Source organism: Sapajus apella, unplaced genomic scaffold (genome assembly GCF_009761245.1).
Source record: "Sapajus apella isolate SASKATOON/1434 unplaced genomic scaffold, GSC_monkey_1.0 scaffold28, whole genome shotgun sequence".
NCBI classification, from domain to species: domain Eukaryota; kingdom Metazoa; phylum Chordata; class Mammalia; order Primates; family Cebidae; genus Sapajus; species Sapajus apella.
Window position 1 is genome coordinate 19,032,309 of NW_022436968.1, and position 21,724 is coordinate 19,054,032.

Here is a 21,724-nt window from a genome sequence, read left to right on the forward strand (position 1 = left end):
TATTGTGGCATGAGGGTGGTGAATGGAAAACAAATCAACCAAAAGATCATTTTAGCACAGGGGTTGGTGGCACACTTGAGTAAGTGATTTATGACACAATGTTTTTATTTGATCTGGCATTACAGGGATAAATTATTGAGTGCTAATTGTATGTTGATAAGCTATTCCTGCTTAAATTTATTCCTTCCTCAGTTTGTGTTAATTGGGGCGTATTGGAACAGAAGGGAATTGCCCACTTACTGCATGGTTTGGTTCACGCTGTTGCTAAAACGTGGAATTGTAATTGTGTCTTCACTGTTATTATATAAAGGAGCTCCTGCCAGTGGACTTCTCCCTCCCTTTTATGCATATTTTTTTCTCATAAATGAATTGTTAAAACATAATATTACTCCTATTTACTAGTTCAAGTTTACTCAAGTTGCAGCAGAAGGTAGGGTCAGAGGTGGACTGATGGAAGGCTGGGGAAATTTAAATGCACGTTTTACCATTTGAAATTTAAATCTTCTTTAGGTAAAGCCATCATGGGGTGGAGTGGGGGGTACTGAAATGTTTCCTGCATAGGAGCCTTTATCTTTGACTAATGTTTCTCTGGCTCGCTCTCTGGCATGAAGGGACATGAGTGGCAACGGAGTGAGCGAGGCCAGCAATAAGTGTGTGTCCATGTGGAGATGTGAGTGTGGACGTGGGGGACAGGGGGCTAATAACTGCCAGATATTATGGATCTTGTCTCTCAAGTGTCTTTATAATAGGTACCCTAATTCCAGGGAAGTTGAGTGAGTCCAACTTTCAAGAACTCAATACAGACACAAAACAGCAAATGGCCAGCAGGATTACAAGTAGAAATGTTGGGTTGAGATTAAAGGAAATTTGCAAGGGCAGAGGAAATAGTAACATTCCAAATAGGCACGCCAGATTCAGGGGACCCTAGGGCAGGCCACGGGAGTTACTACACATGGCCCGAGGGGAGGCTTGTAAACACCAAGCCCAGACTCAGACGCTCGCTCTCTGCCCTGGTTTTATGAATTCCTCTGGCTGTGGGCAGGTGTGTACTTGGCTGTAAACCAGAGAGGGGTGGGCTCTGCAGGTGTGGGGAGCTCCTGCATAAGGCAGAGATGGTGGGTGCCAGTCCCCAGGCCTTCTCCCTGGGACTTGGGTGCCTCTTCGGCTTCTCTCTGCTGCCCTGTATCTCTACTCCCTCTCTGCTTTGTTCTCAGATGTTAGGTATAGTTTTTTTTCCCATTGATGTCCCTCAAATAAAATAGAAAATCGTTCTGTTTAACCATTGTTCATGCGGCTTTTCTGATTAAAGATGAAAGAATCTCACTGACCTCTGTGTAGAAAGCAGAGTGAGGATTAGGTGTGGTTTGACCCATACTGAAGACACCTCACTCTGTAGGTGCTGAAGGAACCATGTAAGTTGGGTCTAGAGGTATGGATTGTGAGGACAGAATCAGGCTGAATTTCTAAAACTAGCCCTAGTTCACTTATGAAGCCATTTTGGCTCTTGGCTAGTTAATTAAAACAGGAGTCATAAATGTGTACAGGAAGATTAGCTAAAATGTCACTGTTACTATGATCTATTTCCTTAAGGAAAACCAGCTAAGCTGGCATCGTCCCACTGTTGCAGCATTGCAGGCTCTACTACAGCATGCTAGGTCCTCGCCCGCCTTTTTAGAGATCGTGGGAAGTAATGGAAAGAAAGCAGGAGAGGAGATAGAGTTCTACTTCTAGTTTGGGTCTCATTATTGACAAGCCTCCTTCTCCCCTTTTACGCTGGAATTTGTGGGCCTCCCCAGTTCTGGCACCCAGGGATCTAGGGCCTCTGGACAGCAGGACCACCTGGAGTGCTGGGACCTGAAGGGGAAGCTGAGCCAGCATTCAGAGGAAAAACAGGGGCTCGAATCCCAGAGTCAGAAGGCCAAGACAAGGGTAAAAAACTGCAAGTTCAAAGCCAATGGGAGACCCTGGAAGCAGCTCAGTGTGCACATTGTCAGTCTTTGGAGCCCAGTCATCGAGATTAGCCAGTGGCTGCCAGTAGCTGTAGACTGAAAGTAAGAGGCTAGAGCTAGAGGGTAAATCGAAGCCCATCCAGTATAACTCGAGGGGTAAAGTGACTTGTCCAAGACCACCCAGGTGGAGGTGGCAGACCTAGGACTAGATCCAGTTCTGTAAGCACCCAGGAATGTTTTTTCTGTAATAAACTTAGACCTACCCAGCATGTCAGGTCCATTCTGACCTTGGGTGAAAAGGATGCAGAAAAGCATCCCTGACCAACCACACAGGGAGATAGGAAACTACAATGGGGATCCAGAGCTATTTGAACTCCATATTAAACTGTTTTCCTGTTTTAAAATTTGGTCAGATAAGAATTATAGGTGATACTGTTAAAATACTTCAGAAAAAAAAAAAAGAGTAATGATTAGTAGATCCAGAGAGAAGGTTGTAGCTACTTCCTGCTCCAAAGAGTTCAAGGTTGACATCAATATAAACACGTTTGGTTTTCTTTGACAATTCTTAACCTTCTCCATTTGTTTGCTAACTCCTGATCTGTTAGGATTAAGATCTGGTGTGTGTAAGTTTGCCTTAGACCCTGATTTTTAGAAAGTGGTTCTCAGACCAGCATTAGCAGCTTCACCAGGAAACTACTAAGAAATGCAAATTCATGGGCCCCACTCCAGTCCTCTCCAGAATCTTTGGGTAAGGACCCAGGAACCTGGCTCAACAAAGCCTTCAGGCGAGTCTGATCCATATTAAAATTTGGATAGTTCTAAATTAAAATAAAAGAATTCAAAGTAATGATTCAAATTCTGACACCTTCTAGCTATGATGGCTTGGACAAGTGACTCTGTCTCTCTGTGCCTCAGTTTCCTTGATTCTGAAATGGTTGGGCCTGCCCCATGAGGTTGTTGGGAAGATCAAATGAGATCAGCAGGCAAAGCCTATGTGGAGCACCCTGCCCGCTGTCCAGTGGGTGCTGAGTATATGTATTCTACCTATAATTACTGCAACTCCAGCTGTCTCTAGCCTTGGCAGTCCACAGTGTGACTTCTAGACCCTTCCTCGTGTGTACGCTCTCTCTCTCTTTCTCTCAGCTTCTACAGCTCCATCCAAACCTTGTAGCTAATTTGGTGTGAGCACTGCAGGACTGAGCAGCCTTGAGAACCGATCTCCCCACCCTCCCAGGTTCCTGAGCCTCATCATGTTGACATTAAGGCAGAGCTAAAGCATACATCGTCCTACTTCATGCTATGGGAAACAGACCATGGGAACCTCATATTCTGAACCAAAAGTCACATCACATTCACAACAAGCAAAAGCTTCCTTAGCCAGAGAGGAAGGCCCAGACGTTAGCCACTGGAACTGCCCTCAGAAATCCAAAGTGTCTGTTCATGCTGGCTTAGGCCATCTTGCCTTGGCTGTTCCTGTGGCTACTGCTAGCAGCTTCTGCACGGCCCTTTCAAAGCAAGAGGCCAGTCACCACTTCCGAGCAGATTGTGGGGCCCCGGCGCGGCCTCTGTCTCTGCAGAATACAGAGACAAGTGGCAGGCTGGAGCAGCAGCTGCGCCACTTCCCTCAGGGCCACTATAATGTCTCCCTGGGGGCCAGCCCAAGCTTGGATGAGCCTTGAAAATTAGTGAGCAATTCTGACTTGTTTAATTTTTCTCTCCTAAGAACTTGAGAGATCGTGTCCTCTTAATCATCTTTTGAGAGGAAAGACATGAGAAAAGAAAGACATTTGAGAAAACAGAGCAATTAATCTGTTCACTCATGTTCAGTAAATGACTCTGTGCTCTGAGTACATTCACTCTTTATTCTGCAAACATTTGTTGGGTACCCAGTCTGCAAGGAGTATTGGAAACACCAGGGTGAATTAGGAACATATCTGCTTTCAGGAATTCTGCAAGTGCATGGGGAAGAGGGGCAAAGGAAACTCCCATTTTATGAATATTTATAATTCAATGTGCCAGGCACTGGGCTAAATGCTGAATCCTCACAAGAACCCCATGAGGTTCATTCCCTCCCATTCTACAGATGAGGACATTGAGGCTTAGAAAGATGAAGCGACTGGCTTGGAGTCTCCTATTCGGAAAGTGGCTGGGCTCTGTGACACAAAAGCCCTTCCTTTCTTTAGTATTTTGCCTCTGCACGGGCATGGTTACTCATCTTTAATGCAATGAACAGGAAGGCTAAGTGCCATGAGAAGGTGTAAATTCAGAGAACGCTGGCAGCACAGAAGGCAGAAAGATGGCTTCTGGCTGTCATGTAAGTTTGGAAGGATAGCCTAAAGGTGGGCAGAAGCTTCACAAGGAGGGTGGAGGAACCCCCCTGAGCAATACTAGGGAGGGATGAGTGATGGGGTGGGATGGGTTAGGTGAGTCCCCCTGTGTGATTCTGTTTGCCCTGAGTGTGGTCCTGCAGGAGTCCAATGTGAGAAGCAGAGGAACCTGGATACCTTAGGTCTGGCTTTGTTCTCAGCATGATCCTGGCCAGTACTTGCTCATCAAGAAGGACTGGATGAGTCAGGACAAAATCTGGAATGTGCTTTGCACTCCCATGTATTACACTTGGTTTCCTTGGCATCACCATCACCTCACCACCTCCACACACTTACTAGGTACCCATGTGCACAAAACACTTGGAATTAGATTCAGAACATATCTGAGGATACTCTTGTCTCTCCTTATCTAGCCCCTCTCCCTTGTCCATGTCAGTTCATAGCAGTCGACACCTCTTTCCAACATCATATGGGAATGTCAGGAAGAAACTGGCGTTTGCTAAGAAGTGGGTCCCAGGTGCTCTGATGTGCACTATTTCATGTATCCTCACAAGGCAGTGAGATGACTCCCATTTTATAGATGAGGTTATTAAGGTTCAGGGAGGCCAAGATGTGCAAGGACCTAGCTGGTGAGAGTAAAATGGGGTATTCTTTCTCTAAAGCTGGTGTCTAAGGAGTGAAGGGGATAGTGAACAGGTTTCTGGGAACCAAATAATAATCTGTGATAGATTTAGTTGATTTAAGTCAATCAATTAAAAGGTAAACAACTTGTATTGCCAAAGTTGAGGCAGTATGGTAAAGACAGAAAATTGAACACTTCAGTAGGAGAGTCTTAGGTTCAAATCTTGACCCAACTTAGTCTTTCTAGGTCAATTCACTTACCTCTACTGAGCCTTCCTTTCTTCATTTGTAAAGTCAGAATAACAGCACATATTCTGTAGGGTCATCAAGGCTAAGTGATATAATTTCTGTATGATATGTAGCTCTGTTTCTGGCAGACAGTATGTCCTCCTCTGATTTGTCTTTTTTCTCCAGAAGGTTCCTGCTTCTAGATTAATTGGTTTAGATACATGATTATTGACCATTTTGACATGCTTAGCCTAAGATTTTTTTTTTTAATTCAGCTGAGATTGCATGGATATGAAAACACCTTGTTTTATGGCTAGGCACAATAAAGGACAGTGAGCATGGTGGCACAGCTCTCCAAGAATGGCAAGTGACCTAAATCTGCATGGCTGGCCCTTTGAAATTGCCTTGGCTTCATGATTTCAGGGTCCATGGAAAACTCATGTGGCAGAGACTGGCTGGTTGTTCAATAAACTTTATACTTTTTCCTCTCATCTAGGCTATATTTCCCAGTCTCCCTCATAGTAAGGTGATTATATGACTGAGTTCTGTCTGACGAAATGTGGTTAGAAATAAAGGGGATGTGGAATGTGGGTGAAAAGCCTGCCTTCCAAGAAATTCCCACAGATTCTACTCTCTTCCCTCATCTGCTTGACAGGTAGAGGATCCACTAGATGAAAGAACCCTGGGTCCCTGAATGGCTGCATGGATCAGAGTGACCATCCTACCACACAATCTGCATTGGATTGTCAGTGAAACATAAATGCTTACTGTGTTAAGCCACTGGGAGTGGGGGTTACTTATCATAGCAATTGGCTTGGCTTCAAGAACACAGTTTGCTTATGACTTATAGCAAGGTATTTATAGCCATCATTAATACTCTCTCTTAATGATTCTATAAAATCAAATACCCTGTAAGGGGTAATATATTGCTTTACATTGGCATAAATTAATTTATAAGCTTTGCCTGCCAAATCCAAGCAGGGCCCTAAGGGTCTATGGCACTGTTTTTGGTTACAGGTATGGCTGAGGGTAGGGATTGCTGGTAACTTGATCCGTGATACAGTGGTTCTCAAAGCATCAGTATCATTTGCCCTGCTTCAGAGCACAAATTTGTAGGCCCCATCTCAGACCTATTGGATCAGAAACTCTGGGAGTGGGGCTCAAGACTTCGTTTTCACAAGCTCCCCAGTGATTCTGATGTACCATTTGAGATGGATTGAGGGAGAAAAACAACTGGACCCTAGAGATCACATCTGGGAAAAGCAGAACAGGATGGAGTTTACAGCAACTGCCCTATGCAGCCTAAGAGGTCTGAGTGAGGGGACAAAGGAAGGACCAATGATGAGTACTTCACAATTTTCCTTATGATGATCTCTTGGAATATGGCACAAAGTTTAAGAATTTGGTTTCCTACTTCATACAGTATTCTGAATTCTTTCCTATTCTATAGAGTATTTTGAATTCACCTCTGAATTTTTAGACTATTTTATTAATTTGCTAGGGCTACCAGAACAACATATCAGGTTGTTATGGGTGGCGTAAACAACAGAAATTTATCATCTCACTGTTCTGGAGGCTGGAAGTCCAAGATCAAAGTGACAGCAGGGTTGGTCTTCTCTGAGGCCTCGCTCCTTGGCTTGCAGATGACCACCCTCTTTCTGCCTCTTCACATGGTCTTTCCTCTATGCATACATGTCTTGCACGTCCCTGGTCCCTCTTTTTGTATTCTAATTTCCTTTTCTTATAAGGACATCATTTAGATTGGATTAGGACCCACTCTAATGGCATAGTTTTAACTTAATTACCTCTTTAAGGCTGTATCTTCAAAGACAGTCACATTCTGTGTTACTGAGGGTTAGGTCTCCAACATACGAGTTTGGGAGAGGCACAATTCAGTCCAAAACCACTATGGGACTTGGAATATTACTACCTTATTATATTCTTGTCCTTCTTGGAACTCCCTTGAATAATCCTGGAGCTAAAGATAATTAAATGCTAAGTTTAATCTTTAGTTTGGAGTGGAATGCTTGCTCCATTTTATTCTAACAGTGAAGTTAGAATGTAGTTAATACTTTTGACAATAGGTTGGCTGATTGAAACTAGTTTCACATAAAAGTAATGCAAAAGTAAAAGATGCCTGTTTTAAATAGAGCTTCTGATGCACCTTGGGCAGACCAAAGTTAATTTGTGAAAAAGGGTCAAGTCTTTGGTAAATTGGATCTGTAAAATGACCTCAGAATCTGATGGAAACTGGAATTTTTTATGCATTGATAACCAGTTAATTCCATGATAAATGGGAAAATACTTCTCTTGATATATTGGTTTTGGTGTAAACTGGAAGATACTTTTGTTATGATAGCAAAGTGAGTTCCTCTTCTGAGATGCTTTTGAGTGCAGTTTGCCTTGTTAGCAAGCTGTGGTAATAATCTCAAATGATGACGGAATAATGCAGCAGAAATTATATATACAAAAAACGAATGGAGAAAAGTAGACAGGCAACTTTTCTTAAGGCTCATGTTTCACAAGCTGGGATGTTTTTCCCGAGAGAATCCTCAGCAAGTCAGAGGACCACTTGGTATTTCATTTCACATTCTCTCTTCATGTGAGTCTCCTCTTCCCTCGGCCCCTCCCCACTTCATATTAACTAGCAGGGGTCATGGATTTCGTGCCCCAGCTGCCAGGGTGAGCTTTGCTGTAACAGCTTCAGGTAGTCTAAACTTGGGGCAATTTAGCTGCCTATAAAATCTCACTGAATGAACTTTCTTATCATTTGTTAACTGCCAGGGCAAAGTTCACTGAAAAACATTCTTACTGCTAGTCTGTGAAAGGGGAGCTGTTGAAGTCCTATGCATACAAACACGTTAGCCTATGCTCAAAATATGCTTATGGAGCAAATTCTGATATGATTAATGTTGGCATCAGTGAGCATGCATTAGGGGGATTTGCATATAGATAAATTTGAATAATGTTCAAGGACATCAAATGATTTCAGATTTAATAATTATAATAATAGCTAACATTTCTTGAAGTATCATGTGCCCAACACCATTTTAACCATTTTATATAATAATTTAATCCCCACAGCAGCTCCATTGTTATACCCATTTTGCAGATGAGGAAACCAAGGCTCAGAAAAGTTCAGTGTCTTGTCCAAGATCACACAGTGAGCTCATGAACAACAGCACTAGGCTGTGAGTCCAGATAGGCTGACTCCAGGGTCCATGTTACATAGTGGTGGTTGCTAAGCCCACCAGGCAGGAAAATGACTTTGACTTTCCTGGGTGGGTTGGGAGGTGTACAGGAAACTGAAAACCACATTAAGCCTTCCTGGGGCTTCAGGAGACTGATACTCATTCCAAAGTGTTACTTTGGGGAATTTAAGAACAAAGTGTGAGTCTGTAAGACTGGGATTCTTGGTCTTTTCCTGGTCACTTTGGAGAGACTGATGCACATTCAAGAAGTGTTTATCGAGGGCTACTTGCTGAGCCCGTGAGAGCTACAGTCATGAAGGAGACATGGTCCCTGCTCTCCAGGAGCACAGCAGTGCTGGGAGAGGCTGGACAGGAAGACATCATGATGACATAATCTGGCAGCACTGAGAGTAGAAGTCAGAGTCAGGGATCTTGGAGAGGAGACTAAGGATGGATTGGCAGAGGAGGTTCTCACTAAGCCAAATGTAAAGATGAATGAGTAGAATTTTACCACTGAGCAAGGTGGGGAAGTGTGTGCCAGGCCACAGAGGAAAAGGCACCAGATGCACCTACCCAGGAGCGCAAGTGGGTGCCATGATGGGTGCTAAGAGTAGGAATTTCGGTTTTGTCCCAGTGGAATGCAGAGTCAACCAAGGATGTTAAGCAGATAGTGCCACAGGAACATTATTTATTTATTTTTTTAGCAAGATAAGGATTGATTCGTCAAAGTAGAATGTGGTGATTCATGAAAGTGGTTCTCATTCTAGGAATGGCCTTATGTTAATGCAGAAGTGGCTGTCTTGGTACCACAGCCACCACTCATACCTCTCCTGCTTGCTAATGTTTAGAGTTCCACAGTTCTCAATTGTGGCACTGAAACATTTATTATTATACATGTTATTATTTATATATTATAACCTTGTATGTTATAACATAGTATTAAATATGCTACATTTGTAACTTTGGAACTTAAACATTTATTGTTATTATTATTTATTTTTTTGTTTAAATGTCATCTCCTACCACTTATAGGATATTAGGTCTCATAAGCTGCCTAAACTTGGTCACATGAGATAGAATACCTGGGCAGTTTTCCCCAAGAGTACATTTCAGTCAGATATGAAGGGAAGGGAGAACAATGCAGTGGGGAGAATTGAAAGTTTGAGCACATGGAGGAAATGTAGCAGTAATCTGGAGCTGACTCAAAAGCCAATTACATTGAAAGGTAATGTGATATCAATGTGAAATTGGAAATGGTGCAGACAAAGGCCCACTAGAAGGAGCAGGTTTAGCACATGCTTCTGATGCTGCCTAAAAGTTACTCAGGACAATAGGGAACTGGAAGCCCTGCAGTAGCAACGCCACAAAATATTTGAAGCCCAGGTCCTTTAAGTTCTTCCTCATCTGCTAGTCAAAAACCAGTACAGTTGTGTTAAAATAAGGAGAACAAATTGCTTGGTTTTAAAACAAGGTTTATGCTTTAGCTTTGGATTCAAGAATTTTTCCCTTTTGTTTTTGTCTTTTTTAAAATGTCATTTCTGCCATATTCTCTGAACCTAGTTAGAAATAACACAAGCAAAATACATATTATGCAGCAGATAGTTTTAAGGATGTGTCTGCTTATATGTCTGAAAATGAAGCTGCAGTCATGGCAATACATTTTGATTTCACTGGCTCAGTCAGAAGGGTCATGTGACCATGATGACAGGCATTCATTCATAATTTGATGACTTCTCTACCTAAAATCTGGCAGCCTGACAGCCTAGCACCTGCTCAGCCCAAGCAGTGAGCAAGGAGTCCCTCAGCAGTAAGCGAAGGGACGTGGGTATAAAGAGATGTTTTATCATTCAATATTTTTTTGTTTCATTGTTCAGGTGTATAAAATTCAGGCCAAAAACTTCAGATTGACCATAAAAAAATAAAATTAAAAAAAACCTGAATGAAGACCTCATCATTCTCCACAAGGCTCAAAGAGTTGCTGGGAAAAACCATTTGTTTTCTGCAACTTTGCAGAGGTATAAAAATGAATAGGTTATAAAGAACATTCATCATTTAGTGTTACAGTGTCTCTAAACTTTTCAATGTGTAGGCCCACTTTGGAGGACCATATCCTACAAAACCGAAAGCATCAGTACATAAGGATATATTCACAAAGATATGTTTATTTCAGCATTGTTTGTTGTAGAGGGGGGGAATAGTAACTGAATGTTCAGTAGTAGAGAAATAGTGGAATGAATTCTAGTACATTCAGAATGTTTAAAGGAGGATTTATCTCTGCATGTACTGACCTAAAAGGATGTCTGTATATGTGGCTATATTTTAAAAGCTGTTGGGAAAGAATGTGTATAGTATAAACTAATTAGTATATACATATATTTTTCTACATTTATATTTGCTGCGTGAGCATGGAGAAGTATGTGGAAGAATATAAACCACATTACTACTTTTGCTGAGGGTTATGATTGGAGGGATAATTTGACTTGTTACAACAAGCATATATTAGTTTTGTAATTAAAATGCAACACAGAGAAAGAAATCCTACTTAACCATTTAGGATTTGGTGAGGATTAACAGAGACAATATTTATAAAATGCTTAGTATAATCCCTAGGGCATAGTAGGCATCCACGAAATGCCAGATAGTATTTGATTTTTCCTCCAGGGCTGATGTAGCATACAGCAGCCTGGCCCTTGCCTATGCCCACACTGTCACCTTGTGCATTCTGCATTCCAGATGGCTTAAGGTCTCTCTGGGCACACCATGCTCTCTCTCTGTGACCCTTAGGCTTAGGCCTTTGCACATGCATTTCCCTGTTTTAGAATTCCTATCCTCCCTCTTTCACCTGCTTAGCTGCTTTGCATCCTTCAAGTGTCAGTTTAAGTGCCTCTGTTGACCAAGGTAAAATATCTATCCTCTCTGGGCTATCCATCTTACAGCATAACACTCATCACCCTTTTTGAGCAGCCTGTCTATGAGGCTGTGTCCGTCCATCTTTGCACCCTAAGCACCTACTCCAGGACCATGGAATGGGTACTTGACAAAGACTAACAGAATAGCTGAGTGTGAGGACTGACAGAGGCTGCATGACTTATGGGACGAGAAAGAAGGAAGACCCGTTTTCTCATAAAAGCTCGGGAAGCCTAACAGGTACTGACTGTGTCATTGTTCGTTTTCCAGGTTTCTGCTTGTGTTATCTAAGTGCAGCATTCTTCCTCAAGCTTTGGCAAATTGAAAATGAACAAAGGTGCTGATGTTTTAAAATGATTAATTTTCTCAGGTTATCATATATTGCTCCTTCAATCTGGAAGTTATTAACTTGCTAGAACAGTTCATAACTACACTTTATTAACTTTCTGCATATGTACAAGTACTTCAGTTGAACCAGTGTCAGATAAAAGCAATTGAGAAAATACATTACAGAATGGAAACTGAGAAGGGCTTTACTGATGTGATTGCAGCTGCCATATAAACAAATTGCACAGTCCTCAATGGCAGATGACTCATTTCTTAGTCATGTTAAAAGACAATCTTAAAAAATGGTAAAATCATGACTTTCACACTCTTTTGACAGCCTCATGATTCTTAAAATAGAATCTAAAGAATACACATGTTGTAGATGACAAACATTGAAATGAATGTGAAAGTGAAGGCAAACTTTTTCATGAGGAGCTGGTGATAGGCAATTGAACATTTTTGAATGGGACAGAATCTGCAAATCTATAAACAAGAATTATTGTATATTGCTATCGGTTATTCACAATTTTCTGAACTGTAAATAGATCAAAGATGAGTACAGGCTAGAATCAAACTGGAAAGGTATCTTCTAGGATCTAGACCAGGGGTGTCCAATCTTTTGGCTTCCCTGGGCTACATTGGAAGAAGGAGAATTGTCTTGGGCTACACATAAAATATATTAACACTAAGAATAAATGATGAGCTAAAAAATCATTTAAAAATCTCATAATGTTTTAAGAAAGCTTACAAATTTATGTTGGGCCACATTCAAAGCTACAAAATCTGTCCTGGGCTGCATGTGGCCCACGGTCCAGGGCTTGGACGAGCTTAATAGGCAATACTGAAGCAGAAATTTTCCTACAGTCCCCTCTATTCTCAGCACTTTGAGGCTCTGTAAGTGCTACAGATGCCTCATATCCACCTAATATACTTTAATATGCTTTACTTATGATATCTCATTTAACCTATTTAATCTTCACAACATGAATATGAGGTAGGTATTTTTATGGAAGAGGCAGCATGGAAAGCTTAAATCATTAGACAGTCACTTAGTTAACAAGTTAAGGTGCAAACACAAGTCTCTGAACTCAAAAGTCATGTTTTTTTCCACTCCATTCTGCTGCCTGTTTGTTGACCCTTCCTAGAGTTTACTTTCCTCTTCCCTCCGCTTTACTTCCACTGCGGTTTTCTGCCATCTCCTGTTGGAGGAAGTTCATGCTTCCCATTCTCCATTCCCTAAACCATTCTAGGCTGCTTTACCCAATGTTCCCATCTCCACCTTATGCTCCCACTAACTGCTCTGGGGAGGGGAGCACTGTCTCTTCGTGTGTGCTCACCACCCTTCCCCTGTGGGTTTCCTAATTTTTAGTACAGTGTGGGAAGGGATTCTCTGTCTACCAACAAAGAAATTTCATATTGGAATGTAAAGATTGGCTTCTGGTTGGTATCACCTGGAAGGCAGCATGGCCCTCCCCCCAAAAAACTTCTCTCTTTCTCTAGTCCTTCCTGTTTCTTCTTTTTGTAGACAGTTCCCTCAGCCTTCTCCTGTTTAAATTTTGCTTCACTGCTGCCACGTGTGGATATAAGGTAACCATATAGTTGCTGTTGTCCCAATAGTTTAAAAAATCTTTATCATTCAAGAATCTCAGTGTGATAAATCCAGGTAGAAGTCAAATTTGTATATTTGATTGAACTGTTGGATGTTTCGATTTTATGCTTTTCTTCATCCTGAAGAGTGAAAAATTACCCAGCTACTGGCTGCTCTTACAAGAGGCAAGGTCTTCAGTAAGGAAGAACAGGAACATTTACACTGAACCTGACCTTCTGTTTTGTTTTTAAAACATGGGTCCTCTAAAACAATACCTATCTTTTGTCCTTTTTATATTGTTGTTTGATTCAATTTGCTAAAATTTATCTAGAATTTTTACATCTGTGTTCATGGGGGATATTGGTCTGTAGTTTTCCTATAATGTGACTATCAGGTTTTGGTATCAGGGTAAAGTTAGCCTCCTAGAATGAGTTGGTAATTGTTCTGTCTCTAATTTTCTGGAAGCGTTTGCAAAGAATTGGTTTTATTTCTAGCTTAACCATTTGGTAGAATTCACTAGTGAAGCCATCAGGGCCTACAGAATTTTTGTGGTAAGATTTTTAACTACAAATTCAATTTCTATAATAGTTATAAGGCTGATCAGATAATCGATTTCTCCTTGAGTAAGCTTTGGTACCTGTATCTTTCAAATAATTCATTCATTTCATCTAAATTATTAAATCTATTATAAAGCTATTAATATTCCTTTATTCATTTAATATCTGTAAATTCTTAAGGGATGCTCCTTCTCTCATTGTTGATATTGGAAATTTGTGTCTTCTATCTTTTTTTCTCCTTATCTAAATTATTAGAAGTTTATTCATTTTATTGATCTCTTTAAAGAATCAGCTTTTGGTTTCATTGATTTTCTCTATTTTCCTTTTTCTGTTTCATTGACCTCTTTTCTGATCTTTATTATTTCATTTCTTCTGCTTAATCTGAGTTGTACTTGCCTCTCTTTCTCTATTTTCTGAAAGTAAAGGCTGAGATTATTGATCTGAGACATTTCTTCATAAATTGATAAATTTCTGTCATAAATTTTGATGTGCTGTGTTTTTAATTTCACAAATCTTTCTTAAATAATCAAATTTATAATTTTCTTTCTTCCTTGACCAATGGATTATTTTAAAATATTATCTAGGTTCTAATTTTGAGGAACCTTTCAAAGATCTTTCTGTTATTGATTTCTAATTTAATTTCATTGTGGTCATAGGACATATTTTGTATGACTTGATTTCCATTCTTTTGCATTTGCTGAGGAGTGTTTTACTTCCAATTATGTGGTTGATTTTAGAATAAGTGCTATGTGGTGCTGAGAAGAATGTATATTCTGTTGATTTGGGGTGGAGAGTTCTGTAGACGTCTATTAGGTCTGCTTGGTCCAGAGCTGAGTTCAAGTCCTGAATATCCTTGTTAATTTTCTCGTTGATCTGTCTAATATTGACAGTTGGGTATTAAAGTATCCCATTATTATTGTGGGGGAGTCTAAGTCTCTTTGTAGGTCTCTAAGAACTTGCTTTATGAATCTGGGTGCTCCTGTATTGGGTGCATATATATTTAGGATAGTTAGCTCTTCTTGTTGCATTGACCCCTTTACCATTATGTAATGCCTTTCTTTGTCTTTGCTGATCTTTAAAGTCTGTTTTATCAGAGACTAGGCTTGCAACCCCTGCTTTTTATGCTTTCCATTTGCTTGGTAAATCTTCCTCCATCCCTTTATTTTGAGCCTATGTGTGTCTTTGCACATGAGATGGGTCTCCTAAATACCACACACGGATGGGTCTTTACTCTTTATCCAATTTGCCAGTTTGTGACTTTTAACTGGGGCATTTAGCCCATTTACATTTGAGGTTAATATTGTCATGTGTGAATTTGATCCTGTCATTATGATGCTAGCTGGTTATTTTGCCCATTAGTTGATGCAGTTTCTTCATAGTGTCGATGGCCTTACTTTTGGTTTGTTTTTGCAGTGGCTAAGACTGGCTTTTCCTTTCCATATTTAGTGCTTCTTACAGGAGCTCTTGTAAGGCAGGCCTGGTGGTGACAGAATCCCTCAGCACTTGCTTGTCTGTAAAGGATTTTATTTCTCCTTCACTTATGAAGCTTAGTTTGGCTGGATATGAAATTCTGGGTTGAAAATTCTTTAAGAATGAATGTTGACTATTGGCCGCCACTCTCTTTTGGCTTGTAGGGTTTCTACAGAGAGATCCACTATTAGTCTGAATGGCTTCCTTTTGTGGGTAACTCAACCTTTCTTTCTGGCTGCCATTAACATTTTTTCCTTCATTTCAACTGTGGTGAATCTGACGATTATGTGTCTTAGAGTTGCTCTTCTTGAAGAGTATCTTTGTGGTGGTCTCTGTATTTCCTGAATTTGAATATTATCCTCTCTTACTAGGTTAGGGAAGTTATCCTGGATAATATCCTGAAGTGTGTTTTCCAGTGTGGTTCCATTCTCCCCATCACTTTCATGTATGCCAATCAATTATAGGTTTGGGCTTTTCGCATAGTCCCATATTTCTTCAAGGCTTTGCTCATTCCTTTTCATTCTTTTTTCTCTGATCTTTTCTTCATGCTTTATTTCATTAAGTAGATCTTCAATCTCTAATGTCCTTCTTCTGCTTGATCAATTCAGCTATTGATACTTATGTATGCTTCACGAAGTTCTCATGCTGTTTTTTAGCTCCATCGGGTTCTTTGTGTTCTTCTCCAAACTGGTTATTCTAGTTAGCAGTTCCTATGATCTTTCATCAAGGTTCTTAGCTTCCTTGCATTGGGTTATAACATGCTCCTTTAGCTCAGAAGAGTTTGTTATTACCCACCATTTGAAGCCTACTTCTGTCAATTCATCAAACTCATTCTCTGTTTAGTTTTGTTTTCTTGTTGGCGGGGAGTTGTGATCCTTTGGAGGAGAAGAGGCATTCTGGTTTTTGGAATTTTCAGCATTTTTACCCTGGTTTTTCCTCATCTTTGTGGATCTGTCTATCTTTGGTCTTTTCTGTTGTTGACCCTCGGATGAAGTTTTTGCTTGGTCGTCATTTTTGTTGATGTTGATGCTATTGCTTTCTGTCTGTTAGTTTTCCATCTAACAGTCAGGACCCTCTTCTGCAGGTCTTCTGGAGTTTCCTTGGGGTCCATTCCAGACCCTGTTTGCCTGGATATCACCAGTGGAGGCTGCAGAACAGCAAAGATTGCTGCCTGTTTCTTCCTCTGGAAGCTTTGTCCCAGAGAGGCACCTGCCAGATGCCAGCTCTTTTGTATGAGGTGTCTGTCGACCCCTGCTGGGAGGTGTCTCCCCACCAGGAGGCACAGGGGCCAGGGACGCACTTGAGAAGGCAGTCTGTCCCTTAGCAGAGCTCAAATGCTGTGCTGGGAGATCTGCTTCTTTATTCAGAGCCGTCAGGCAGGAACGTTTAAGTCTGCCAAAGCTGCACCCACAGTTGCTCCTTCCCTCGGTTGCTCTATCCCAGGGAGATGGGAGTTTTATTTATAAAACCCTGTCTGGGGCTGCTGCCTTTCTTTCAGAGATGGCCTGCCCAGAGTGGAGGGCTCCACCCAGTCCAAACTTCCTGGTGGCTTCTTTGTTTACACTGTGGGGGAAAACTGCCTACTCAAGCCTCATTAATGGTGGACATCCCTCCTCCATCAAGCTTGAGCATCCCAGGTTGACTTCAGACAGCTGTGCTGGCAGCCAGAATTTCAAGATAGTGGATGTTACCTTGCTGGGCCCCATCGGGGTGGTATCCTCTGAGCTAGACCTTTTGTCTCCCTGGCTTCAGCCCCTTTTCAGGGGAGTGAATGGTTCTGTCTCACTGATGCTGCAGGTGCCACTGGGGTGTGAAAAAAAAACGTGTGAAGCTTGCTCAATATCTGCCCAAACGGCTGCCCAGTTTTGTGCTTGAAACCCAGGGGGTGGTGAAGGCACCCAAGCAAATCTTCGATCTTCTGTGGGTTGCAAAGACTGTGGGAAAAGCATAGTACCTGGGCCCGAATGCACCATCCCTCATGGTACAGTCCTTCACGGCTTCCCTTGGCTAGGGGAGGGAGTTCCTTGACCCCTTGCACTTCCCAGGTGAGTCAACACCTCACCCTGCTTCAGCTCATCCTCTGTGGGCTGCACTGACTATCTAACTAGTCCCAGTGAGATGAACTGGGTACCTCAGTTGGAGATGCATAAGTCACTCACCTTCTGCATTGGTCTTGCTGGGATCTGCAAACTGGAGCTATCCTATTAGGCCATCTTGCCCAGGAATAATCACAGTGGTTTTTTTGTTATTGTTGTTTTTGTTGCTTTTTTCTAGACTTCTAGCAAAAGTATCCAAAGTCTGGAAAAGGCTTGATTACATTACAGTTTTGGTTAGGGCTAAGTAAATATAGCAGTGGCTGCTGTGGGTTTCTAGTATGAGTAGTTGGTAGAGGGGCTATTAGATAATCATGAACTTGAAATGATGCTGTTTTGGACTTTCAGCCTCATCAAGGTCAGTAGTGATATTGCCACTTTGCAGATACATTCAGTCTTAGAAAGGTTGATTGACTTACCTAAGGTCACAGAGCAAAAAAGTGGTGAAATTAAGATTTGAATTCCAGGTCTCTGTGGCTCCAAGGTCTGTGTTCTCTATGTCAGCCAATAGATTTGGTAGGAATGACTGATAAACAGTGTCTGTGGAAGGCTGAGACTTGAGAGTAAATTTATCATAGCTGATCTTCCTTGATCCTTTAGTGACCTAGGTACAGTGTAATCAGGGCAGATCTTGTAGCTATTTCAGGTGTAGATTTAGTGTCTGTGAAAGAAACAGAAGCACCAAGGGGGTCAGAGAGGAGAACAATGAAGAATCCAGAGAAGAGTTTAAGATGTAGGAAGCAGCAAGGGAACTAACTAGGTGAATGCTATAAAGAGCAGAAAAAATGTGCCCATGCATGATTCCTATTGATTTAGCAAGAATCCACCTTAGAATTACTTACTAAAAATCTGTAAGCCACCCTGTGGGTGGGATACTGATGGACACAAAGAAGGAAACATCAGACACTGAGGCCTACCTGAGAGAGGAGGGTGGGAGGAGGGAGAGGAGCAGAAAAGGCAGCTATTGGGTACAAAAAGGCTCAGCTCCTGGATGACGAAACAATCTGCGCACCAAGCCCCGTGACACGAATTTACCTATATAGCAAACCTGCACATGTACCCCGGAACCTGAAGTAAAAGTTTTTTGAAAAAGAAAAAAAAAGTGAAAAACTTAAAAACCTGAATTTGTAGCATTGATTTTACATTTTTACCTACAAAGAACCAAAATATATAATTCAATGGTCTTCAAACCAAAAAAATGGAATTCTTATCTTTACACAAACAGAAGCAGAATTCCAATACATAAAGCAGGTAATTGCGGAGCCACTTGGAGCCTTCCCATGTGGATTCTCCATTCCCTCTACTGGTGACCTCTGAGGCACCTCCTCAGTCTTCTGGGATCTCAGAAACAGGTTGCAAAAGCTGACTGGGGAGAACTAGAAGGTGATTAGGCTGCAGACGGCCTGTCTCTCTTATCTGCTCTATGCATTCTGGCTGTATGGCCTTGGGCAAGTCTGCGTCTAAGCCCCTTGCTCTGGAAATGGAGATGAAGGTAACTCATGACTTGTCCATCTGAGTAGGCTGTTAAGAACGAGGACACTGGAGGTCCCATGTAAATATCTAATGGTATTATTTTGTGATAGTACTCTCCGTCTTGGAATGTTTTATTCCTTTTGAAAATCTTTATGTCTAATAAATTCTTTCTGATAATAATTTTATACCTTGTGCCCAGCTTTCCACTTCTCTTAGTTTTCCATGAGCTATTTCCACTCCAAATCCTATTTAATAATGAGTGTAAGGGGTCCCCAAACCCTCTAGGTTTGGTGATTCATTAGGAGGACTCACAGGACTCAACATATGATTTATTACATTGAAAAAAATACAAAACAAAATCAGCACAGGGAAAAGGTGCATGGGGCAAAGTTCAAAAGAAACCAGGTTCAAGCTTCCAAGAGGCCTCTTCCTGGAATTCCTCCGGCGTCAATTTGTGATGCCATGTGTGAAACGTCTATGAGGAAAGCCTAGTAAAGACTCAATGCCCAAGGTTCTTTCTTAGTGCTGGTCAATAGGTACCCTCTGCATGGCATATATTAGATTCCAGACTCCCTGATGGAAAGCAGATATCAACATAAACCACATTGTTTGTATAAGTAGTTTAGGCACAGTGAAACAATCATTAGTTAGGACTCATGGAAAGCCTCCTGAAATTCTATTTGCCAGATATGAGCTAAGGGACCCAACTTGCAAACAGGTCTAAGAATAACAGTCTGAAGATTACTATGTAAACTCTTTTTTTCTTGATAAGCTTTAATTTTTTTTCTAGATACCTGTTGAAACAATTTGTATATAAAAATAACTCAGGAAAATGTAGGAATTTTTTCCATGTTGATGACAGCATTTCTGTATGATACTTCTCATTCAAATTCTCAGACTCAGATGATTTACTCTGCTTTCATAAAAGCTCACAGTCATACAATTAAATGAAATGAAAATCGTAAAAATAAAACAAAAATCTAAGATAAAGAATCTAGTTAATGTTTAGAATTATTATAGAAACATATCATTTTCTATGTTCTTTTTCAATGCAAGTACATTTCATAAAAATATTTAATCAAAGTCTCTCCCCAAAGCCCAACATTTTTGTGTACATGAAAATAATTCTGAAAACTTATGGGTTAATTAGGTAAATTTCTTTTGGAAAAGCTTATGTTGTTTTCCAAAATATTACACTGCTATAGCAAGAGACCCAATACTAAGATAGCTCAAAAAAAAAAATGTTTATTTCTCTCACACATAACAGTTCCAAGGTGAGAGATTCAGGTGGATGGGGCAGATCTGTGCACTTCGCCAGCGTAGCCCTGCCAACTGCATCAGATAGTTCTGCACAGAGTTTCCCATTTCTGGTCATTGGAAGGAAGGGTTAGGAGAAGAAGAAGGGTGAGGAGCAGAAGTCCAGAGCCAAGAATGCCCTCTTAACCATGTGATGTGAAAATTGCTCTCTTCAGTTCTGCTCATTGGTAGCAGACTGGTCACATGGCCATATCTAGTTGCAAGAGAAGCTGAGAAATGTAACCCAGCTACATGCCCAGGAAGAAAAGAAGGGAAAGTGTTGGTGGACTGCTAGGCATTTCCCCTGCAGGCCCAAAGAGTTTCCCGTTGCAGGTATAAACTAGGGTATTTAGCACTTTGTCCTAAAGATTCACAACTTTCCAAGTAATTGCAGAGGAAATAAAAACTATTTCTAGAATAATGTTCAAGCTGTCTTTAAAACTTGGCGTAATCTGTAGTGTAAGTAGATTTCAAGATTTAAAACGCCAATTTTAATTGAGATTTTGTTAATTTAATTCTTTCAATATGCTTTGCTATTCTTGATATTTTTTACCCCAATTCTAGTTAATGTATTATTTCTCTTTAGTTTGCCCTTTTTAGCTATATGTAAGGCTTTGTCCTCCAAGCCAATTTTTAGCTAAAGAATTAAATACTTTTTAACTTCTGTATTACAGCTATGATTTCAAGGTTTGTACTTCCTTAATGTAAATCTAGGGAAATTGAAAAATAAAGTACCCCACTTCTAGTTTCTACATTTATACCACATCTGTTATCTTACTTATAGATATAATATCCAACTTCTTGAGGTTATTATGTTTATAATGAACTGGTTTATGTTTTCATTCCAGATGTGCAAATAGTAGCACTTGATTAGCTAAATTTAAAAGTACGTTTCAAAATTGTTTAGAAGACTCTCGTACTGTTTTATTGTATAATCACCTATGATTTCTATAGCTTTATTTTAAAGTTAGTGGGTTAAAAAAGGTAGATGCTAGATAGTGATGACCAGTAATAAAGGTTCACATATTTCATTGTCTGGGAATGCACTAAAAACTGAGTAATTGGCCTTGGTGCCTATTATTTTTTTATTTCCACATCTTGAGAGTTTTGTATGACACACATATATACATGTACGTATATGTATTTATTTTCCATTTTAATATATTTCATTTAAATGTAAAATCTCCCCACTTGCAGAAAAGTTTTCCATTACTAAAAGTGCAGTCCTTTATGTACTGAGATGATGCTACTATGCACGGTGATGAAAAATTTCATTTTGACCTGTTTCTTGTTGGTGGAGACAGCTTTGTACTGAGCTCTTGTCACTCTTTCCCACAGTCCCTGGCACAATCAAGAACAGCCATTCACCAGATGCCAAGCTTGACTTGGGCACAGAGCATGTGGTCAGAGGACACGATGTAATTAACCCATTCATATGGAACAAATCCATGACCTTGGATTCACACAGGGCATGGAACCAAACTGCTGAAAACAAAAAATCCTTCAATAGTGTGAATTTACAGAGTACTTCAAATGTCTTTTTCTCTTCCCCAATTCTCTTGCTAATCTATTATCTCACTGTGGTCTCACAAAAGTCTTGAGAAGTATGAAGAGAGAAGCATGACCAGATCTATTTTTCTTATATTCTTTTTCCTTCCTTCCTTCCTTCCTTCCTTCCTTCCTTCCTTCCTTCCTTC